General features: G+C 33.5%; 1 pseudogene; it reads right to left on the reverse strand.

Moving 5' to 3' along the window:
- Positions 1-3,324: 3,324 nt before the first annotated feature.
- On the reverse strand, positions 3,325-7,350 carry LOC101714278 (long-chain fatty acid transport protein 6 pseudogene; annotated as a pseudogene).
- Positions 7,351-8,440: the final 1,090 nt, after the last annotated feature.

Below are 8,440 nucleotides of genomic sequence, written 5' to 3' on the forward strand. Positions count from 1 at the left end.
CTAAGAGAGACAGAAGAGCAACAGAAGGTGGGTTTCCCTAGACCCTATTTCCCAGGGGGGTTTTATGGAGCAAAACCATGAGGTGAGATGGTTTCAAGGTGGGACAAAACTGTATGACCCAATGGAAATTACAAGGTGGGCATGAGGTGGGGCAAAACCATGACCAACCAACCAATAAGATTACAACAGTCACCCGGGTAATGGGATAAAAGGGGAAAACAAGTCACAGGCAAGGAATTTCCCATTTGGAATATCAATCACTGCTATCTGTCTCTAGGGGAAGTAGTACCTCTTTTCCTTTTTTATGATGCTAACCAGTGAATGTGCCTTAATTGTTCTCCATGTTGGCTCCTTGCTGTGTTGGCTCCTTGAGGGTAGCCCTGTCTAACTGCCTACAAGATATCTAATTAACTTACCTATCTATAATAGTATTTAAGTGCAAATTTAACCTATTAATTATATAAGTAATCTATTCCAACAAGATAGCTTCCCTGACATGAATGAAAGCAGAATATTTACTTAGAATATTTTAAATACCTGGATAGATAATAGGAAAAAAATCACATAAGATGATAATGCTTTACTTGGATACAGGTAATCAAGAAAAGGTCTTGAGTGTATTTCTGAATATTTTTAAGAATAAGATTGTCTAGTGCAAACAGTATGTGATAGAGAATGTGACAGTTGAGTCACATTATGGGGATAAAAATGGAAGCTGAGAGGATTCACATTTTATTTTATAGATAAATGAGAGTGACTGTTTCTGATGTGATATTATTGAAGCCAGGATTTAGTTGTGTCATTATTTTATTATGACAATGATATATATTTCTTTTCTTGTATTTTATCTGATTATTTCAGTAAGTTTCAGTAATATTTAAGAAATTGTCCCAATTAAATATTTAAGAAGATCAATTACAGTCTTTCAAATATAACCTTTCTGACAGTTTTAAAGACTTAGTTTTCAGATAGGATCTCTAACATCTAAGCTATAGGGATCTGTTGGAAAATGCTCTTCTCAAAAAATTAAATCATACAGCCCATTTAATACTTTTTTACTCTAAATTGGTACTGTAATATAGTTCCAGTTTAAGATTTACTTTTTCTTTTTTTTTTTTTTTTTTTGTACCTGGGATCAAGCTTGGGACCTTACACTTGTGAGGCAGGTGATGGCACCACTGAGCTAGATCCCCGGCCCTAGATTTACTTTTTCTTGTAAGAATTGTGATCTTATATCAACAGAAAAAGAAGGAGTTAGATGTGAACCATCTTGAGGCTAAAATAAATGGTCCTATTACTCGGCAATAATGCTTTTATCTGCTTTTCAGCATTTTTAATAAGGATATCAAAAATATTTTTCATAAACAGTCCATTTTTGTTCCATAAAATATAGCCCTGCAGGAGCAAGCATTGCAGAGACCAAAACAGAAATGGCATTCACAGGTTGCAGTACAGTAAGGTTGTTCCTATAGAAGTTCAACCCAACATTGCACATTATGAATCGACTGTCACAGGGGATTCTTGTGGATCCAAAGCACTTTGGGGTTCTGTGAAATAATATGAGAAATTTCTTCCATCTGCACAACCACATTTTAAAAAATAGTGTTTGGTTGAGTATTAACAGGAAAGGTAGAGTAGAAAATTTGAGGCAGACAATTGTTATGATTTTTATTTTCCGTGAAAACTGGGTGGGGAGCTTCTTTTAATTGTGGCATTTTAAAGTCATATTTGAATCACTGTGGTCAAGACACAGGACAGTTCTGGAATCCTTCTAAGACAGTATTAGAAGTCTTTTAGCTTAATCAAGTGTATTGATTGCATGAGAGTTAACTTGGTCTGCAGCACCTCTTACCCTTCTGTAAATGCCCTCAACTCCTTTCAGTGCAATGCCTTGAGATGGAAGGTTGCCCTTAAAACCATCATGCACAAAGTAAGGGAAATGCCTGGTCCAACTGTCAGCACTAAATAGGTCAGGGATCCATTTCTACATCTGAAGCCATAAAAAGAAAAGCAAAAAAACTAGATAATCATGGCTTGTTCAAACTGCATAGCCTTTCATCTAAATAAGGAAAGGAAAATTGGCAGGCTAAGTACCATGCTCTTTGAATGAGGTAGCTTTTAAACATGGATGTGTTTTGTCTCTTCTCAGCAAAAAGGAGAGAAAGAGAGAATATTAATATTAACTCCTAAGTGGATGGAATGCAAAAGAAAGTGCACCTATTTGGCAATAATGCCTTGACCTAGAGAGTTCTCAGTATGGATAGGAAATTCAAGATACTTCAACTCAAATTTATTAGTAAATCCTATCAGTTTCTCTCATAAAAGAATTTATTAGGTAGATAAAGTTGTTAATGTAGATCTGAAATGTCAGCTATTTCAATAAAATACAGAAGTTTGAAAGTGTTAATTTTGTTACATAATCAGTTTACTATTTATATAAGATAGTCCCATATGTATCACTATTCAGTAATAGGTGCAAAGTGATGAAAGTTAATGTAGGGAAATTTTATTAATTGCAATGTCAAATATGTGTCCTGAACTATAGAGAAACCCAACAAATTCACTGTACTCATACAATATTTTTTTTTCTAATGAAGATGATTTTATTGGGTTACAGGATAAAACATACACAAAATATTTGAGTAAAATGTAGCCATATATTAAACACTGGAAACTTCACATATTAGAAAGTATTTTCTGAATGATTATCTAAACAAACAACCATATATTTATTTTTGAAAATCTTTAACATTAAGGCAAATATTTAGTTATACACTGACTCTGAAAATAGGGAAAGAGGACAACCAATTAAAGTTACATCAACTAAAGCAAATTAAAGTCTTACTAAATAAAAGAATTATTTTGCATATTAAGAAAATATATCAAAAGTTTAATGTTAGTTCCAATTCTCCATTTCATAATGAGGAATCATATATATGATTCCCAATGTATGGTGATTATATTTACAGTTTTTTGCTTTTACTTTCTTATATGCATTTGGTAAAAATTGCACATTGAATTGCTATCTCTTCCCAGACTAGAAATATGTAGTATGCTCGTGTCTTGTGATGCTGGGCAGCAGCAGCAAGCAGCAGCTCTGACTCAGCCACACAATCACAAGGACAAGCAACTGATTTCACAGTCCACTGTATTGCTAATTGTGATGTTTGATGTATTAAGTGCACAAATGCACTTTTGTCTTATGATATTTTCAACTTATGATGGGTTTATTGGGAGGTTATCCAATTGTAAGCCAAGAAGCATCTGTCTTTTCCTCTCATTCTTCTTAGAAATTCAAATGAAAATACTATAGCTACAAAAACCTTAAAGTTTTACCTCCCCTGAAATTATCTGCTAGTAAAGTTCTTGGGTCAAAGGCACATAAGATTTTTCCAAGTTATCCATAAAGTTGAGTGGATCAGAAATTTTGAGTGGATTAACTCCTTCTTCCACCAACTGAAACTTCTATAGTTTGAATGTCCCTGTTGTTTCCATTTTTTCCTGAATTCTTAAAAATCGTGGGCAAGCATAAGATGGTAGAGATGTTATAATTTGTTCATAAACTTTTTCTAAGTTTCGAGACTTATATGGCTTTAAAATAATGGAAGCCATTCCTGCTTTTCCTTCATAACCTGACACAGCCACACCATAGACATTTGGTTCCTGTATGAAATCCAGCATTCCAATAACATCAGCAACTTCTGTGGTTGCCGCATTTTCTCCTTTCCATCTGAATGTGTCTCCAATAAGATCCCCAAAATAAAGGAAATTCTCCTGATCTTGGACCACTAAGTCGCCTGTGTTAAAGTAAACATTTCCCTTTTTAAAAACATCAAAAAGCAATTTGTTTTTTGTGTGCCTGTAAGACCCAGCATAACCAAAGAAGGGATTCTTTGTATTCACCTGAGAAATGAGAAGTCCAGGTTCTCCTTTTTTCACACGACTACACCAGTCTTGTTCATTTCTCATGTGTTTATCTTTCTGAAAATCATACTTTATCAATTCAAAATTGAAAAAAAGTTTGCAATTTGTTCGCTCAACTGACCCAATTTTCCCAGTGTGGTTCATGAAACAAATGTTTCCTTCAGTAGCTCCATAAAATTCACACATATTAATATTTCCATATCTGTTTAAAAATTGTCTCCATACATCACTTCGTAAACCATTTCCAACTGCCAAACACACCTGGTGATATTTTTCTCCTTCTCTCTTAGGTTGTTTGCAAAGGTAGCGATAAAATTCTCCAATATACTGAAACACCGTCACATTGTATTTCCTGCAATCATTCCAAAATTGACTTGCTGAGAATTTTTTCTTTAGCACACAAGTGGAACATACATTGCAGACCGGTAAGTTAATTAGATATCTTGTAGGCAGTTAGACAGGGCCAGCCCATGAGGAGTCATCCTGGAGGATACTCAAGGAGCCAACATGGAGGACAATCATCATACAATATTTTTTAAAGTAACACAAAAGCAATAAGTGAAAAGAAATACACCAAAGTAAGATACTCTTGGCCCATAACAATATATTTGCCAGAAAGTCAGTGGATTTGCTAAAAGTGATACATTCAGCAACATTAATTAACAACATTGATTTAAGAGGTCAATTAAATTCAACAAATATTATTAATGAAAATAGGCATATACTCTAATTGACAGTATTGTTCTGTACTTCACTTTCAACCATAAAATATAAAATCATTTTTTACTTTTTGCCAGAAAACTGTCATGATCCAGAACATTAACTGGAGTCTATTCCTTGAATTTAAGTCCATTTTTTACCCCTTAGAAGCTGGTAGTACTTTTGGACAAGACAAATCCTTCCCATACTTCAGCTTTCTCATCAGCATATTAGAAAAAATAACACCATCTTCATTGTTATGACAATTGAGTAAATCAATAAAACTATCAAGTTTGAACAGAGCTTGGCACCTAATAAATTTCCAGAAAGGGTCAACAATTACTATTCATAAGCCCTGTGTTCTAAAAGTGAAGTATATGACCCAAGTTGTAAAGTCTTTGGGGATTGGGAAAAATATATTCATCTAAGCCCTTCTTTTCTTCATTCTTTACAAGTAAATTATAACTATGTTGTGCACTGTAATAGTAATATATACCTACTGAGTATTTGAATTGTAGCTGGTCTGAATTATGGTGTATCTTAACATAAAAAGCCAATGATTCGTTTATCTTTTTTATGACAGGATAGTCCTTTATTGTGTATAAATACTATATTTTCTTTACCCATTAATCTGCCGATGGACATATAGGCCACTTCCAAGATTAAGCTATTACGAATTGTGTTGCTATAAACCTGATATGCATATATTAGTGTAATATGATATCTCTAATTCTTTTGGGAAGATACCTACTAGGAAAGTAGCTGGCTCAAATGAAATTTCTACTTTCAGTTTTGTGAAGAATCTCCGCACTAATTTCCTTAGTGGTTGTACTAGTTTTTATTCCCACCAGCAGTGTAGAAGTGTTCATTTCTCCCTGCAGCCTTTACAGAAAGACCACAATATTAAAGGAAATATATCAAACGCACAAGCTTAAATATTGCATAGTTTGTCTTATATAAAAAATGGAAACAAAGTCTATGTAAATAAGGAAGGGTGGAGGGGGTGAAGGGCGCACAGGTAATGAGGAAAAAATAAGAACTAAGATGCATCATGTACAGGTACAAGCACCCAATGATAAATGTAAATGTATTGTATACCTAAAATGTATCAATAAAAGAATTTAAGCAAAAAAAAAAAAAAAAAGAAACTCCAAGTATAAATAAAGAGCCAAATAAAAATAGACAATAAAAAGTAGGGGACAGATCTCTCTCCCAGTGGAAAGGAATCAAGAGATAGAGGGAAGAAGGAGAAAGAGGAGGGATTTCAGAAAATAAAAGGAATGAAGTTGTTATATACATGTGCCAATTTCCCACAAGGGATGTAGGCATTATGTACCATAAACATGTACTACTGAAAAATATGAAAACATATCTGATTTGAAAAAAAATTGCCCTCCAAAAATGTAAAAATATCATTAATAATTTTATTTAATGGTTTCATGTTGAAATGATATTTGGCTATATTAAATTAAATCATACTGTGAAACTTAATTTTATTCTTTTTATTTGTATTAATATGGCTACCAGAAAACAAAGTTCTATATGCATCTTATATCATCTTTCTATCAGAAAGCACCGGTTTAGAGAATCTAGACATCTATCTCTAATATACAAAAATCCAATGATCCAATGAAACTAAGATATATTTGTTACATTTGTTTCTAAATAAAGGAGAAAATTCAAAAGGATAAAAATAATTGTCATTATAATCACAGACATTTGAGATTTTTCTCTCTAAAATTTTAGGAAATGAAAAGATTGTAAAATCAGCAGCCCATCCCTAAAGTTACAAGTTTCAAGTCCTAGACTCTTCCACTTTATTTCGCATGTAATGGAGAGATATTTGTAAATGACTTTTCCAGCTGACTACCTTTTTGTAAGTGGAAGCATACTTCAGTGTCTTCATATTGTTATATGTTCTTCATAGTCTTTGATGTTTTCATTAATGAAATATTTTTATGTGAATTTAAAGTTCGTTAGGAAAATTCAGCTTATTGAAATGTTCTACTTAGTAAATATACACATTCTTATCTCTTTTTTTTTGTTTTTTTTGGGGGGGGGTTGGTACCTGGGATTGAACTTGGGACCTTGCGCTTGTGAGGCAGGCGGCAGAACCACTGAGCTAAATCCCCAGGCCATTCATTCTTATCTTGATCTCTCATCTCTCCAAGTTGGTTTAAAAGATGTTACAACAGACTGACAGTATATACTAGAATATATGATAGAACAATATTAGAATATATTAATAATTATTAATATGGATTAGAATCTTAGCAAAAACTAAGTCATTCATTACAAATGCATATCTAATAATGAGGCTGAAAGTTCAAGAAGCCTAAAAGTTAAAATGAAAATGGAGCCCATGCTCTAGACTTTCTCAGGACTCATGCAGGAGGTGGGTGTGAGAGAGTGCTTGTGGGCTATTGGAGAAGATGAAAAAACCCAGTTCTGTAGTGCAACTTCAACAGACTAGAGAATTGTGCTTGTACAGATCAGATATCAAAAGAAGGCTGGCAGTCTCAGGGTGTGCTACTTTTAAATGTCAAAAAAAATCTTGATAGCTCCCAATACTCATTTTTAGAATTCATTCATTAATCATTAAACTGTGATTTATTGAGAGACTATTTATTTAACAGTGATTTACTGAGAAGCCATATAAGGAACTAAGAATCCTTGTTTCTCCCTCTGCTCTTCCTCAGTATCTGAGCCATTACCCAGTCCTGTCATTTCTAAATTTTAAATTCCTCCAAAACCTGTTCTCTGCTCTCTATTCTAACTTGCAGTAATACCAATCATTTCATGCCTGCAATTTAATTCTTTGCACTGATTCCAATTTTATGCTTCAGTGTTCTCTGTAAAGAAATAGTAGTGAAGTCCTTAAAATAAAAAATAAATAATTTGCTCTCTTGCCTGAAAGTCCAATAGATTCTCACCTGCCTCAGAATGAAATCTCAGCTACAAATCTCAAGCTGGTTCTCTGTGATCCAGCTGCTGCTTTCTTCTGTGTGCTCACTGCATGATGTTTTCTAAGCCATTGGAGTTTGGGCTCAAACCCAGAGACCTTCCTTATCCACACTGTGGGAAGTTGTTAGTCATTATCACAAAATGCTGTTATATTTCAATTATAGAATTTATCTTTAGCTGATACAGTATTTTCTAGTTTAACCCACTTTTCTCAAATAGAACTAAAGCACCTGGAATCAGAATCTACCATATATTCTTCAAAGTTGTAAGTCACAGTCAACAATAGTACCTAGAACATAAATCAGAGTTCAATAAATGCTGGTGAATGAATATTAAATTCTACTTTAGTCATTCTTAATATGGATATATTTTACATCAATTGAACCTAGAAAGATAGTGGCTTTCATTTACCTGAATGTTTAAAAGTACTTTTTATGCATTGGGTCATTTGATTATGACAACACTTTGAAACAAATAATCACATTGCTAATAAGCTTTGTTCTTTGTATCATGTGAATTATAAGAGTGCCTTTTTATTTATTAATATAAGTCCACAGTATATAAAAATTACATTCATCGAGGGGAATTTGTACATGTACACAATATATCTGAATTCATCTTTTGTTTTTTAACTTCCTACCCCTCTTCTCCCTCCCTACACTCTCTAACTCTTGGTCTCCTTCCCATTTGCAAAAGCTCTATTTGCATCATTTTTTTCCCCTTCCATTCTTTTTTTTCTCCTTTCCCTCCCTCCTCTCTTCCCTCCATCCCATGCTTTTATTTACTTTATCACTGTAAATGGATGTAGATTTGTTACTGCTTTTTTAGTTATCCAAATAAGATTATCCTCTCC

This window comes from Heterocephalus glaber, unplaced genomic scaffold, assembly GCF_053883595.1.
Source record: "Heterocephalus glaber isolate CG9 unplaced genomic scaffold, H.glaber_assembly_v1.0 deba00001538, whole genome shotgun sequence".
Lineage (NCBI taxonomy): Eukaryota > Metazoa > Chordata > Mammalia > Rodentia > Bathyergidae > Heterocephalus > Heterocephalus glaber.